Source organism: Motacilla alba, chromosome 12, assembly GCF_015832195.1.
Source record: "Motacilla alba alba isolate MOTALB_02 chromosome 12, Motacilla_alba_V1.0_pri, whole genome shotgun sequence".
Classification (NCBI taxonomy): domain Eukaryota; kingdom Metazoa; phylum Chordata; class Aves; order Passeriformes; family Motacillidae; genus Motacilla; species Motacilla alba.
In genome coordinates, this window is record NC_052027.1 from 966,458 (window position 1) to 982,563 (window position 16,106).

At 53.7% G+C, this 16,106-nt stretch overlaps 1 protein-coding gene across 1 annotated transcript in view; it reads left to right on the top strand.

The window, feature by feature from the left end:
• The window catches only part of LOC119706185 (metabotropic glutamate receptor 7-like), a 125,750-nt gene that overhangs the window by 63,115 nt on the left and 46,529 nt on the right, over nucleotides 1-16,106 (top strand). The gene's annotated exons all lie outside the window — the stretch shown is intronic.

Consider the following 16,106-nt stretch of genomic DNA (forward strand, 5'->3'; position numbering starts at 1 on the left):
TGTTTTACCCTTGCTCTGAATCGCTGTAACTCAGTCCTGGATCTGAACGTATAGAGTGGTTCTTTTCCTCAGGAAAAGGTTTAATTTCCTTGTCATTGCAGACTTTTTTGGCTTTATCATTCCCAAGTATTGGCTGTGTTTGCAGAGGGGTAAAAAAGCATTGCAAAAGGAAATAAATACAAAAATGTAAGGCTTTATGCATAATAAAAGTGCATTTAAGCTCTAACATGTCATATAATCATTCAGCCATGTCACAGGCTGATGGATTCCTGAGCACAGACACTTCAGAGGGGAGTAGCAATGTGAAATCTGGAGTAGAGATCCCAAGCCAGGAGCCAGCTCATTGGTTTAATGGGTCTTTGTGTCTCTCTCAGTGTTCAGTGCTGCACGCTGGGGAGTTCAGGAGATCACAAACTTCCCTGAGCTCGGGCTCCGCTGAAGGAAACTCCCTGTGGATTTCCCAGCAGAATATTTATACCAGGAGAGAGAGGCTGCTTTTGTTCTTAAAATATTTACAGATTTCTGGGATTTTCTACAGGGGAAGAATTAACCTTGTTAGTGTCAGCTGAGGCGTGGCAGAGCTCTCCAGCAGTTGTTCTCACTCCCCTGTTAGGGAATCTTCCTACCAGCCCGGGTTTATGGGTTGTAATGGAGCTGCTGTAACAGCAGTAATTGGGCAAATTAGTTTGGACGGTGGCATTAATATTCATGCATCCCTGCAACAGCTCCCTGCTAATTAGTGCCTCTTCCTGCTCGATTATGGTGGCGGGATGGGATGGGATGGGATGGGATGGATCTCTGGGGTTAGCTGCTGCTCAGCGGCCACCAGCGCGAGCCGCAGCACGCCCGGGCTGCTCCTGCTGGAGCTGTGCCAGCCCGGGGGGGCCTGGGGAGCCCCCAACCCCAGCTGGGCACAGAGCTGGGGTGCCAGCGTTCCGCAGGAAGCAGCAGAGGGGATGCTGTGGGAATTCTGCTCCACGCTGGCCTGGCTCTGGGAGAGGGGCTCGGAGAGGGTTTGCTCCACCTCGTCCCCCAGTGCCACAGGTACCAGGGGACAGTCCTGCCTCGTTTCAGCAGCTTGGCTGTGCTGGTGTTCACCTTGAGCTGTAAAATGGTGTTGTTTTCCTGAGAGCTGTAAATGAACAGGTGGGGTGGGTGCCATCAGCCTGGGGACAGCAGAGGGGACAGCTGTCCCAGCCTCGGGGTGTCCTCGCTTTGTCCTGCTGGGGTTGGAAAGGACCTGTAGGTGTGGAGCTCTGGCACAGAGGATTTGGGGACACCAGGTTTGTGCACCAGGCCTGGTGGGTTCAGAGGGTGGGATCCCCCTGGAGACAGCCACGCACAGTGTGTCACTGAGCCCCTGGGCAGCAGCTGGGCTGTCCCCAGGGAGTGGCCCAGCCCTGCTGTCCCCCAGCACAGCTCAGAAGGTGCTCCCCTGGCCACCTGCACCTGCCTGGGGCTGGGCTGGTGGCAGGGACACCTTCAGGGGGCTTGTCAGGAGATCTGCACGCCTCTTGCTGTCTCATCAGACAAAAACGTGTTCAGAGGGGTGGTACAAGAGCAGCTGCAGAGAATGCCCAGCCCAGCCTGCCCTGCTGCTCTGACCGGGGAAGCACAGGAGCTGGTGGAGCAGGGGGGAAGGGGATTGAGGAGCATTTGTCTCCCTGCTGCTGGGCTGTGCCTGGCACCTCTCTGGGGTGGTGGATGGGTTTGGGATGGTGGATGGATCTGGGGTGGATTTGGGATGGTGGATGGATCTGGGGGGGGTTTGGGGTGGTGCATGGGTTTGGGGTGGTGCATGGATTTGCCATTCCCTGTGCTGGGGTCCCAGCAGAGCCCCCTGCCCTGGCTGGGGCTGTGCCAGCCTGGCCTCCCCGTGTGCAGGGCATGAGAAGCTGCAGCAGCATTGCAGTGGCTGCAGTGAGCCATGATGTCTGCACTAATTAATTAATCCAGGCCCTCTGTAGGACTGCTCTCCATTCCACAGTGCTCCTTCCTTTCTGTCTCCCTCTCTCCCATCCCACCCGTGCAGCTGGAGCTGGGCAGGGCTGGGGAACCCCCCCCGGGGCTGTGTGAGCACCCACTGGTGCTGCGACCCTACACCAACACTGACAACCCTTTGAAATTCCTTTGCACCCCCTCGTTCTCCTTCCCCTTTCCTTGGCAGGAAGGGAGGCAAAGTGCTTCGCTCAGCCTCTTTCACAAACAAAGGAATAAATAAAATAAAGCCGTAAGTGAGCCCAGCATTGCTCTGGAAAGCTTGGAAGGAAGAAATAACGAGCAAATGCTATTAGTTCTATTTTTAAAGAGTTGAGAGCTCTGGATGCCATGGTGATGGAACTGGTGTAAGCACCTGGTGAGACAAAGATCTCCTGCATGCCTGGGATGATGCAGATGGACCGGGACAGTGTGGAAGTGCAAAGGAATTCTGTTTATCCAGCTTCCCTGGCAGCTTTCTGTAATCAAACATGGTGATTCCCAAGCTGTCAGGGTGGAGGGTAACATCTTCTGGCGTTTGTGCCTGTGGAAAAGTCTGCAGGGTGGCAAATCCCACAAGTGACGTGGCTGGGAGTGGGGCAGGGCCCCTGCCAGCTGTGCAGCAGGGTGTGTGGCACCCGTGCCACTCCGGGGGTGTCCTGCCTGTGCCCACAGGTGTCCCACTCCCCAAGGGGTACCTGGAGCAGGTGCTGTGCCAGGGAGAGGGGCTCGGAGCCATCGTGCAGCTCCGGAGGGGCCCCGTGAGCAGCTGGCTGAGGGTGTCTGGGGGGTTGCTGGAGGTTCGGAGCCCAGGGAGGTGGCGGCAGCCTAGCCCCGGGGCAGAGCTGCTGGGCAGTGGCCAGGCAGGGACAGTCCTGTCCTGCTCGGTGCTGGCACAGCGCTCGGCACCCTCGGGACACTCCCGAGCTCTGTTTGGGAGCGGGGGCAGCAGGAGAGGAGAGAGAGAGGCTGGAGGCGCTGGGCTGTGACCACATAATGACTCTGTATACAAATTAGATGGATTCACAGGGTGCTTATCTAAATGAGGTTGCCATTTTACAATGCTAATTTTCCTGTTGGTTGCTTGTGATACCAGGGCACGGCGTTTCAAAAACCCATTGCGGGGCTGGGGCAGGCTGTGAGGATGGGCAGGATGCAGGGCTGGGATGGTGGGGCAGGATGCAGGGCTGGCTGGCTGGGGCAGGATGCAGGGCTGGCTGGGATGGCTGGGGCAGGATGCAGGGCTGGCTGGGCTGGCTGGGCAGGATGCAGGGCTGGGGCAAGCTGCAGGGATGGCTGGGGCAGGATGGGGCAGGATGCAGGGCTGGCTGGGATGGCTGGGGCAGGATGCAGGGCTGGCTGGGATGGCTGGGCAGGACGCAGGGCTCGCACAGCTCCTGCTCTGAGCTCCGGGCCCGGCGGGCAGAGCTGCCGCTGCAGTAATTAGCAGCCGCTCTGCAGATCCTGATGAACAATGCACAGGGGGCTTGTTCCTGTGCGCCGCGCTGTTGCCCTCCAGAGGAATAAATAACCGGAGGGAAGGCAATTGCCAGGAGATGAAATGAAGGAGAAGGCAGTGGAACAGAGGCGGTGTGCGCGTTCCCAAGGCTGGCAGCGAGGGATGCGAGGCGCTCGTGGGAGCCGAGGGTCCGGGGGCGGCGTTCCCAAAGCCCCCCCAGCATCCGTGCGACGCTGCTGCGCCTCGGGCTCGGAGCAATGTCCGGGGTTCCATTTGTCACTCGGGGCTGACTCCGGCTGAGCACGGGGAAATGAGACAGCCCGGCTGGCCTGGGAGCGTTCCCGGGCTGCTGCTTTCCTTTGCATTCTCCACACATTCCCCAGTGGGGAGCAAAGCCCCCTTCTCCATCCCCCTCTCCCGGTTTGAGGAACGCAGCTGGAAGGGCCAATCTGTTCTTGCAGGGAGCTCCAGCCCTGCTGTGGCTCCGGGGTGGTGGAGCTTGGCTGATTCCAGACGTGCTGGGGTGGCCCTGCTGGTCAGGGACTGACAGGGGACATCCCATCCCAATCCCATCCCGAAATGGCCCTGCTGGTCAGGGACTGACGGGGGACATCCCATCCCTATCCCAATCCCATCCTGAGATGGCCCTGCTGGTCAGGGACTGACAGGGGACATCCCATCCCCATCCCAATCCCATCCCGAGATGGCCCTGCTGGTTAGGGACTGACGGGGCACATCCCATTCCCATTCCATCCCCGTTCACATTCCCAAATCCCAATCCCATCCCCAATCCCATCCCAGCAGCTCCCTGCTCATCCCCAATCCCATCCCCAATCCCATCCCAGCAGCTCTCTGCCCATTCCCAATCCCCGTTCCCATCCCCATTCCCATCCCAGCACTCCCTGCCCTCCCGGCGCTGCTCCCTTTGTCCCCATGAGGACCCGTTACAGTCCCTTGTTCAGAATGACCTGACACCCGACACTCGGCACACACTTCCTTTCAGAAACAGCTATTCAGTGAGGACTGGAAAAAAAACAACAAAAAAAGCGGTGATTTAGGGTCTGAACTGCGCATGCATAAACATGAGGTGATCTCCGAGCCGCGGAGCTCGCTCTGCTGTGATAAACACGGATGCAGGAGTGTTTGCAGGGCCGTTCATCCCCGGCTCCTTTCGAGCATCAGCTCCCCCGGCTGCGGGCTGTGCAGCTCCGCCGCGGCCCCAGACCCGCTGGGACAGGCGGCTCCACGCAGGCTTCTCTGGCACGGCAGGAAAACACAGGGTCCCTTCTCTCATGGTCCCTTCTCTCATCGTCCCTTGTGGTCTTTGCAGGCAGCCAGGATGAGGGCAGACACGAGAATCTTGACTTCATGTCTCAGAAGGCTGATTTGTTATATTATAATATATTATATTAAAAATGCTAAACTAAAACTACACTAAAAGAACAGAGAGAGAGGATTCATCAGAAGGCTGGGCAGGAATAGAAAGGAATGAATAACAAAGGCTGTGACTGAGCAGAGCCTGAGCCAGCTGCATCCTTGATTGGTCATTAATTAGAAACACCTCCCATGGACCAGCCAAGGCAGCACCTGCTGCATCCCACAGCAGCAGAGAGTTCTTGGTTACATTTCTGTCCTGAGGCTCCTCAGGAGAAGAAAACCCTGGCAAAGGATTTTCATACAAATGTCATAGTGACAGTCCCTTCTCTCATGGTCCCTCCTTGCCTGCAGCCTCTGCTGGCTCTGCTCCATCCCTCCCGTGGCTCCTGAGGGTGACCAGCCTGTCCAGCACCCCACAGGATCAATTCCTGGGGATCAGTCCCTGGGGAATTCTGAGCATTCCCAGCACCAGCAGCCTTTTCACAGAGCGGGGATCTTGAACTGCTCAGTGCTTTCCAGAAATGGCTCCTGTCCTTGCCATCCTCAGAGCTTCCCGAGGTCACAGAGATCCCTTTCATCTTCCCAAAGCTCCCCTGCCCTGTGCATGGATCAGTGGAGAGCGGCCAGGGGCTGCCAGGGACATCCTGGGCACTGGGACAGGCAGGGAAGGGCAGGGACATCAGGGAAATCCTGGGCACTGGGACAGGAGAAGGAAGGACAGGGAAATCAGGGAAACCCTGGGCACTGGGACAGGCAGGGAAGAGCAGGGAAACCCTGGGCACTGGGACAGGAGAAGGAAAGGCAGGGAAATCCTGGGCACTGAGACAGGAGAAGGAAGGGCAGAGAAATCCTGGGCACTGGGACAGCGAAGGAAGGGCAGGGAAACCCTGGGCACTCAGTTTTTCCATGCTGAAAAGCCCATTCTTTACTCACACAGTTCACCCTTTCAGAAGCATCGGAAGGCACTGTGTTGAACCTGACTGGTCAGCAGCACAGTGAAACGCAGTTCCTTGGTTGGGAAGGGTTATTGAATGTGTCTACGAAATTTTCTCTCTCTGAATATGTTGACATATTTTCTTCACTGGTTCTTATGGAACAGATTCCTTGTTTTTGTGGGTGTAGACTGTTTTCTCTGCAAGAATAGTTTGTTGTTAGCTGTTTTGCATTCTGTTAATTTTCCCTTATGAGAGCTTGCAAGCCTGATGGGAACTCAGCCCAGCCAGGCCTGATTTTATGAGGCCTTTCTTTTATAATACCTTTATCTGTGTAAAGGAGTCGTGGGAAGGAAGGGCAGGGAAATCCAAGAGCCCTTTACTTTGATGTCTCAGAGCTTGCAGCCAATTTCAGGTGCTGCCTGGGGGCCCAGCCAGCGCCACATAGCCCAGCTCCTCGGGCTGCTGGGCACAGAGCTGTGCCCAGTTTTGGTGGGAGGCTCCTCCAGGTGCCATTCACATTCCCAGAGTGCCTGGATTTTTTTTTTTTTTTTTTCTGCTGAAGGAATTGCAGGGAGAATCCATCAAGTTTGGTTTGAGCGTGTTTTAGAATCTGGGTGCTTGTGGCTTTATCTGCTTCTTCTTTTGTATTCTTTTTGTTTCAAGCTACAAATGAGGCCAGGTCTGTGCACCAGGACAGGTGTAACAGGTCAGGTCTTCGACAGTTCTGCTCTCAGGAGAGAAAACAAAGCACACCTGGACTGCTGGAGCTGTGCTCCAGGCCCAGGTGCTTCCTTTGAAGAACAGTTACTCCACTATCCCAATTATTGAGCCCTGGCAGCAATTTACACCGAATTTGACACGTGGAGCTTCCAAAGGAGGCTCGGGGGAGAATTGTGAGCCTTTTTTAATGGCTGAAAATGGAGTTCATGAGGAAATAACACTGCAAAAATAAGAGGGCAGGTGCAGATGGGAAAGGTTGGTGTGGGCAGTGGAAGTGCTGTGCTGTGGTTTAGGGTCAGTTTGGTTTGCGGGGTGGTTTAGGGTCAGTTTTTGTTGGGGGTGGTTCAGGATCAGTTTGGTTTGCGGGGTGGTTTAGGGTCAGTTTTTGTTGGGGGTGGTTCAGGGTCAGTTTTTGTTGGGGGTGGTTCAGGGTCAGTTTTTGTTGGGGGTGGTTCAGGGTCAGTTTTTGTTGGGGGTGGTTCAGGGTCAGTTTTTGTTGGGGGTGGTTCAGGGTCAGTTTTTGTTGGGGGTGGTTTAGGGTCAGTTTTGTTTGCAGGGTGGTTTAGGGTCAGTTTTTGTTGGGGGTGGTTCAGGATCAGTTTGGTTTGCAGGGGTGGTTCAGGGTCAGTTTTTGCAGGGTGGTTCAGGGTCAGTTTGGTTTGTGGGGTGGTTTAGGGTCAGTTTGGTTTGCGGGGTGGTTTAGGGTCAGTTTTATCACGGACACAGGCTGTGGGCTGTGGTCAGTGCTGGTGATGACCACACTGGTTTTTGTTGTGAAGGCAGACCCTGATCTGGGCAGCTTTTCCTGCAGGTTTCCTGCTCCCCAGGATTCCTGGGCTGGCTCCAGGCAGGGAAGGAGCTGCTCTGGTGTGGTTCTCATCGGGGTGCTGTAACACTGAGCTGTTAGAGACCTTTAAAAAAATTAAAATATTTCTCTATCTGGCTGTTCCTGCCTGAGTCTAATAACATGGCCCTTAGAAAGTAATTTGGATTAATTAGAATGTCCGGGCACTTTTGTGATAAAGACATGCAGAGTAATTATCCAGTGTCCAGAATAATCTATTGAGCTTGTGAAGTTTAAGTCTGAAAATTATTCTCCCCTAAGTATTCGTCTTTCTGACTGTATTTCTGTTATTAAATTTGTTTTCCCACAAGTTAGATAAGAAGAAATGTAATTATTTAGCTGGCAAGCTCAATGTTGAGGTGAAGACAACCAGGGGAGGTAGAAGTGTGATTGCCTTGTGGTTTTTCCTGTAATAATGCAGAAATATTTAGATATCTGTAGAATTACATGGTGATGATGCACTTTGTGAAAGGCCAGAGATGAAATATAAGGGAATAAAAGGTATAGATATTCACTGGAACTTCATTATACCCTATAACTCTTGGATGTGTAGTGGGAGAAATGTCAAATGCAGATTTCTCCCATAATTACAACCCATTCTCGCTCTCATCTCTCCTCACTGCGTTTTCTCCCTCTCCTCTATCCCCAGCCTGTGTCCTGAAGGACCTTGTTCTGTCTCTGACGCTCAGAGGACACAACAGGCCTTTTCACTTGTGACAGTGTTTATTTTGGATTAAAGAAAACATGAAATCAAAGGCGGGCTAAATATAATCCCTCCGTGTCCCTGGTGGAAGCATCCCAGGCCCGGGGCAGCCGTGCCTCCCGAGTTCTGAGGGGATGTCAAACGCCTGGGGCTGGAGGAGGAGATCTGACCTTGCACACCATGGAACAGTTTGTCCTCTCTGAGCCCGTCCCGGCTGCTGCTGCTGCTGCCCCGGAGCAGGGGAGCCCGGGAGGGGCTGGGCAGGGAATGGAGAATTCCTGAGGGAGCTGGGAAGGGAATGGAGAATTCCTGAGGGAGCTGGGGAAGCATTGTGAGATTTGCAGGGGTCCCAGGACAAGGGAAGAGATGAGAATGTTGACTCCATGTTTCAGAAAGTTAATTTATTATATTATCATATATATTATATTAAAAATGCTAAACTAAAACTACACTAAAAGAACAGAGAGAGAGGATTCATCAGAAGGCTGGGCAGGAATAGAAAGGAATGAATAACAAAGGCTGTGACTGAGCAGAGCCTGAGCCAGCTGCATCCTTGATTGGTCATTAATTAGAAACACCTCCCATGGACCAGCCAAGGCAGCACCTGCTGCATCCCACAGCAGCAGAGAGCTCTTGGTGACATTGCTTTCCTGAGGCTCCTCAGCTCCTCAGCAGAAGAGAATCCTGGCAAAAGGATTTCCATAAAATGTCTGTGACAGGGAAGGGCTGGAGAGCTCCTGAGGGAGCTGGGAAGGGGCTCAGCCTGGAGAAAGGAGCTCAGGGGGGCCCCTGTGGCTCTGCACAAGGAGGGGACAGCCAGGCTGTGCTCCAGGGAACAGGGACAGGAGCAGAGGGAGCAGCTCAGGCTGGGCAGGTCTAAGCTGAATATCAGGAACAATTTCTCCATCAAAGGGCTGCCCAGCCCTGGCACAGCTGCCCAGGGATCCCCATCCCTGGGGGCATTTCAAAGCCCCGTGGATGTGGCACTTGGGGACACGGGGCTGTGGTGGCCTTGGCAGTGCTGGGGAAGGTTGGGTTTGACCTTGGAGTGTTTCCAGCCCAGTGGTTTCTCTCTGGTGGAGCCCTCCTTGCTGAGCAGGCTGTAACTCTGGCAGCAGACAGACTGTGCAGGGTGTGCTGGAGCAGTGAACTCCTCTGGAGTGTGGCTGCAAGGAGCACCCGAGCTAAGGGCTGTTCTTACCTGGAGCAAACCATGGCTTCTCTGAGAACACCTGTGTGCTGGCGTTGGCTGGAATGGCAGGAGCTGGCTGTTTTGCACACTGGTTGTGAGGCTGGGTGGTGAGAACACCAGCTGGGCCCTTGCTCTCACAGGGTTTTCCCTTCCTGGCTGCCCTTGCACCTTGGTACATCTCAGATGCTCTGAAATGCTGTTCTGGGTTTTAGGATGTGGAAGGAGATGATTTGTAGTGGTCTCCATGGGACCACTCAGACATTTTAACAAGAACAGGCTCCTACTTCTGCCAGGTCTGTTCAGTGGAAGCTGTGCACAGGAACTCGCTTTGCTCACTGTGGTGCTGAGCTGCTTGCCCAAATGTGCTGGCAGAAAAGGGAAAATGAAGAATGGGTGACTGAGATTTTGTCCCTTAGACCATGCCAGGTCTCTGGAATCAGCCTGGAGCAGGAAGTCAAACCAGCCTGTCCAGGCAGGCCCAGGATAATCGCTGTGCATTGTCCCCTGCTGCCCCACTCAGCTGGGGACAGGTGTCTGCCCCCTTGTCCCCACACGTGGCTCCGTGCAGGTGGCCCTGGCAGCGTGTGGGGCTGCCGGGAGCCCTTGGGCTCAGGGGATTTGTCCCCCTGATGTCACTGGGACGCTGGCAGCAGCGATGCTGTGCCCACCAGGGCAGGCTGGGCAGGCTTGTGGCTCTGCTCATAAATTTGGACTCATTTGCTGGCTCTGGGTTGGTCTCCTCCAGCTGGAGATAGGTGAGCTTTGGCTGTGGGTGTGGGGACACCCCAGGAGGAGGAGGAACCTGTTGAGGCTGGTAGGTGTGTGTGAGCAGGGCTGCAGGGAGGTCAGGCAGAGCTTACACATATTCCTTATAATTCACAGCTCTGCTCTTGCCTCAAGCTCTCCATAAAGTGCCAATCCAAACCAGACAGTTTAAGCTCAAGCAGAACCGTTCAGTCAGCCACAGTGTGTGAGCACATTAAAAACCCGAGGGTTTTTATTATTTGACACATTTTTTAAATTCAGAAATACTTCTAATATTGCACGGAGGGAAATGAGCTCCAGAAACCCTGTTTAAAACATCATTTACAGCTTGAAATGGAGCTGGTTCCCTTGGGGTGTCAGAGGATCCGGGGGGCTGGAGGAGATCACATTGTGTGAGCCTCTCCCCCAACTGAGGCCACTCAGGCATTTTAATGAGAACAGGCTCCTGCTCCTGCAGTGTCTGCTCAGTGGAAGCTGTTCACAGGAGCTTGGGTTTGCTCACTGTGGTGCTGAGCTGCCTGCCCAAAGTTTAATTGAAATTAGAAATATCCCCTTCATGCAGCTAAATCTGTATTGCCAGATTTTGGGTGTGTTACCCTGCCAGGGCACCGAGGCCAGAGCTTTATTCTCCTTGGCTGTCAGACTCTGGGCTGTACTGAAAACTCAGGAATAAATATCCAAACCACAGCCCCCCTTTCCAGGACTCTGGTGTGGATGCTCTCCTAGAAATGAAATTGTAAGCCCTGCTCACAGCCAGCCACAGCTCTCAGTCAGCCCAAGAGCCCAGCTCGGTGACTGCTTCCCCTGCACACGCTGCACTCATTCCCACGGGGCTGGCTGTGTGTCTGTGCTTGTGGATTGCTTCCACAGAACTCTGCTCTGCCACCAGGAACGTCTTCTGTCTCAGCCTGGCTGCTGAGTAAGTCGTTACTGGTGTTGTCTTTATCGGGCTACTTTCAAAATCAATGAGATTTATACTTGCAGATTAAAAACCTTTTAAAATATGCATAGACAATATAAGGTTCAATTATCTGTTTGGGATGAATGGAGCAGTGTGTACACATAAATAAAACATAAAAGCCGCTTCACTCTGTTTATGTTCTGCTCCTGATTTATTTTCAAAAGAGTTCGAGTTGGCGACTCCGTGTTTGGATGTGGGAGCTCCGGTCTCTGCAGGAATGGGTGTCTGTGCTCTGCTCACTGGGCAGCCTCCTCTGCTCCTGGCAGTGCAGCCAGGGGTGCGGGGAAGGTGGAAGGAACTCACCCAGAGCTGCCAGAGCCATCACTGAGGGCAGGGACCCCGAGCGTCTGCTCAGCTTTGGGATGGGGGCAGGAACCCTGCTGAGAATGCCCTGACTGCTGGAAACCTGAACGCCAGAGGAATGGGAATAGTTCTTGGCATCTGGAAGACCTTGCAGGGCGTGTTCAGGGAGGCAGACAAGCCCTTCCTCTCTCTCCATTGTGCACAGCACAGACACAGAACCCCAGAATGGTCTGGGCTGGAAGGGACCTTAAATCTCCCCAGGGCCACCCTGCCATGGCAGGGACACCTCCCACTGCCCCAGGGGCTCCAGCCCCAGTGTCCAGCCTGGCCTTGGACATCCCCGGGGATGGAAAGTGAAGCATTTTAGTCAATAACTCATCCCTAGGAAAGCAGAAATGGCTGAGTCCTAGTCCCCAGTATGTGAACGTGCTGAGACAGGGTGCTGTCCTTGTTTATTCAAGGACAGTTTTATCTACAGCTTCAGAGGGGGAAAGGTGTTTATTTTTGTGCTGTGACTCATTTTCATTACAATTTTGCGTCTCCTGGTTTCAAGTCAGGTTCTTCAAGTCCAAGGTTCTTTTAGCATTTAAAAGCTAAGAAATCACCCCCTGTTCTTCTATAAAAAACCAGTCAGTGCCACAAGCTCATCACTGTCACCAGCAGACCTTGGTCCAGGCCCAGGTCAGCAGGATGAAATACAGGATGTCTCATCTTTATGGCCACATCTCACTTCACTGGGTGTTTATGATCTTGTCTCCTGCTCTCTGAGCTGATGAAGTGCTCCCATGAGCCATGTGGACAGTGCTAATTGCTGTAATTATTGTCCCTTAATTGCTACAATTCTTTGTTTCAGGAGTGCTTTCTCACTCCAGGAAAGGAAGCAGGAAAGGCCCCGTGGATATGGAGAGGGCTCCCAGCTGGCCAGGAACACTCAGGATGCGTTTTCATGACTTTTCATGGCAGTTGTGGTGGGGATGGGGGTTGGTCTGTGTGCCTGGAAATGGGCTCTTCGCAGGTTTGAAATTAATTAAACAGAAATGTGTTCGATTAGAAAGGCAGGTGCTCGAGAAACCCGAAGCAGCTCTGGCAGTGTTTGTTTGTACTGGGCTCCACCCACAGTAATGATGGTAACGAGGAGTTGGGGGTTTTAAAGGTGCTCTGAGCAGCACCGTGGCTGCTCAGTCCTGACACGGCCGAGGAGTGGGAGATGGAGCTCACCCCCAGCTGGGAGGGCTGGAGCAAAGAGCCGCTGCAGATAGAACCCATTTCGGGTGCATGAACCATTTCTGGGTTTATTTCTTTATTTCTAGTGTTCCTTCCGTGGCCCAGAAATATTTGCTGATGCTCCTGAAAGGGATTTACATGAAACCTTTAATTGTTCCCCCTCGCTTTCTCACTGGCAGCATTTGGTTCTTGGCTGTGAAACCCCCTGAAGTGCCCATGAGGATGGGTGAGGAGGAGGGATCTGTTCCCATCATGGCCCCAGGCTGCTGGTGATGCAATTCCCAGCTCTTTTCAGAGCCCTGCAGTAATATTTGTTTTCCTCTGCACCTCCCAGGGCAGAGGTGGGGCAGGGGCTGCTGGAGGACCCCTCGGGAGGGCTCTGCCAGCTCTGGGCAGGTTCGGTGGCTGGCAGGGCTGGGCAGGGGGCAGCAGGAGGCAGAGATGTTCTCTGTGCTGTGCCCTGGGGCTGGGGGCAGCTCCTGGGAAAATGCTGAGCTCCAGTTCCAGCCACTGCAGGAAGATCTGTTCCCGTTACCTTTACGAGCTCTGGCCTTGTTCAGGGTGTTGGGTGAAATTTCCACAGAATCCCAGCATGGTTTGGGTTCCAGGGAGCTTAGAGCTGTGTTCAGCCCCCTGCCAAGGGCAGGGACTGCTTCCCGTGGATATCTGGATTTCTAGAACTGCCTGCCAGGTTTCCTTCCTGTTCAGAAGGCAAAGTGAGCACGAGAAGGGTCTGGAGGGGCTTTGCCCAGAGGAAACAGCCAGGGAGAAACTTCAGCAAGCTGAGCTCCAGACAGGGAGCCAGCTCTCTGCAGGATGCTGCAGCTGTTTGTCCTCAGCTTGAGATGGGGACGGGGCACAGAGAGGAGCTCTGCTAACTGAGGAGTGATCCCTGACCTGATACATCTCCACAGGAATAAAACCCAGCCCTGAGCAGATCCCAGGCTGTTACTGACCCATCATCTCAGCTGAGCAGCTGAGTGCAGGCTCCGGGCAGCTCATCTCTGTGAGTGTGGGTTTCTGCAGGAATAAAACCCGAGCCCTGAGCAGATCCCAGGCTGTTCCTCACCCATCAGCTCACAGCAGCTGAGTGCAGGCTCTGGGCAGCTTCTTTCTGTGAGTTTGGGTTTTTGGGGGGATTTGCAGTGTTTGCAGCCTGACCCTGCCCTGCCACACGGGATGGGCTCAGGGGGCTCTGCCAGAGCAGGCTGAGGTTCCCCCATTGCCAGGAAACCACAATCAATAAAACTTCATGGGAAATTGAGAGCAGAAATGCAGCAAACTGTGAACTTCATCCTGCCCTGCTAGGAGCTCATTAATGTCTCAGCAGGTGCACTCCTGCATGATCTTAATTGCTCAGGTCCTCGGGGAAATTGCCTGTTCTGAAGTTTCCTGGCTGCTGTCAGTGCCTGAGGTGGGTTCAGGTGCACCTTCCTCATCATCTTTAACAAGAGCCTGAGGAGGGGCTGAGCTCAGGCCCTGCAGGCAGCGCAGCAGCAGTGACTATGGTTTGGGTGTTGTAGCTGCTTGGCCTGGGGCTGACTCTGGGGCAGAGGCTGGGCCGGGCTCTGGCAGGCCAGGCTTTGGCAGGCTAGGCTTTGGCAGTCCTGCAGCCCCAGGGAGGGCTGGTGTGTGCTCTGGCACTGGGGTTTGTGTGCTCCAGCACCAGACACGTGCCTTTGGTGAGCAACTCAAACGTTCCATCCTTTTTCTTGGAAGGAAGGGTCTGTAGAGCAGGGAGGGAAGAGGATGTGGGACTGGATAATAACACCCAGTGAGTCTGGAAGGGAAACTGGAACAGGGAGGTCGAGTTTCAGGGGTTTGCTCTGCAGTGAGCTGTTCAGGGTTGTGTTTCAGTGGGGTTTGCTCTGCAGTGAGCTGTTCCAGTGAGTTTCAGGGGTTTGCTCTGCAGTGAGCTGTTCCAGTTTGTGTTTCAGTGGGGTTTGCTCTGCAGTGAGCTGTTCCAGTTTGAGTTTCTGGGGTTTGCTCTACAGTGAGCTGTTCCAGCTCTGCAGTGAGCTTTCCAGTTGGGTTTGCTCTGCAGTGAGCTGTTCCAGTTGGGTTTGCTCTGCAGTGAGCTGTTCCAGTTTGAGTTTCAGTGGGTTTGCTCTGCTGCTGGGGCTGGATGAGGTGGGAAGGAGAGGCTGAGGAGGCTCCTGGCTCCCCGGTGTGTTTGTGCTGCTGCTCCTCTGCAGCTGCTCTCCAGCAGGAGCTTGAGCAAGACAACAAGTGTGACCCAGAGACAGCTCTTCATTAGCAGGAGAAAATGAAATAAATGAAGAATAATGGTCAATGTTAGAAATAAATTAACATCAATTAATCACTGACTAAGACAGTGTTGCCAGCATTAATCATTCCCCCTTGCTGCCATCAGAACAGCAGCCAGGCTGAGTGTGTGTGGGACTCCTCCATGGAGTGTGCATGGGCTGCAAGCACAGGGACTGAGGGAAAGCTCTTCCCACCTCACCTGCAATGCTCCCTCCTGCCAGCTTTCCTTCAGAGAGCTCCAGCTCAGCTCCTGCTGTGCTGCTGGAGGCAGGGGCACCTGGGCGAGGGCCGGGACAGCGGGGTCCCTTGTGGATGGCAGCCCCTCTGCCGAGAGGCTGGAGCCTTCTGGAAAGCACACCGGGAGTCTCTGGAGCTTTTTGATGTGTCAGAACAGAAAACGGGGAAAATGGGATGGAAGAGAAATCCTGCTGCTTCCACCCCAGTTTTGAATTGATGATAAAGAACAGACTTTACCAGAATGAGAGAAAAACAAAACGGTGAAGAGACAGAAAATATTTATCTGGACAACTGAAAAGCCCTCAGCAGAGCAGTCTGGTTTAAAGCTCTGGCTGTCCCTTGGCCCTGCCCAGTGACACCATGGGCAGCATCCCTGGAGCAGGGAACAGGGACACTGCCCAGCCTGCCCTTGGGTCTCGGTGAGCTGGGCAATCCATTTTTGTTGTGAAGTGCCCTTCGGTGCTGGCAGGAGCTGCAGGTCCTGTGTGGAGCTCCCAGGAGGGCAGCAGTCGGATTTTAGCTGATTTTCCCCTCGTGGGTGCCCAGTTTGGCCACTGGGATGCTGCTGGTGTGCATGAGGAGCTGGGCAGGAGCAGAAGGTGCCTTTGGCAGGAGTCTGCAAGGAGCTCTGACACTCTGGGCAGGGGAGTTCTGGTGGCTGCAGTCCCTGGCACACCCACTGAAGACTTTGCTCCCTGTATTTGAACAAAACGAGAGGAGAATTCTACTTGGCACACATATATATATAATTTTATGTTGCTTTTAGATACCCTGTTAGAAACACTGGTAAAACACCTAATATCTGCTTTTTATACTCCAAGTGATTGAAGCAGCCAGCAGTAGTTAATATTTTATGAACGGTGGAAAAAGATTTAAAATCCAAAAGGTCTCCTCAGGAATATAAGCAATGCAGCAAATTCTGTAGAAGCTTTGCTTGTTGTAGAATGTGCTCCTTTGATTTCAGTTGAAAAAGCAGTTGTCGGCAAGCTGGAGTACAAAGAGTTGCCACAGATAAAACCTGATATTTCAGCCTCACTTTTATGCTGATTGCAGAAAGCAGCCCTTGCCCTGCTCTCTGTGGAGCCAGAGGTGCAGGCCCCTCGCAGCCCTGATCCTGGGGCAGTGCAGATCAGGTTTGTGT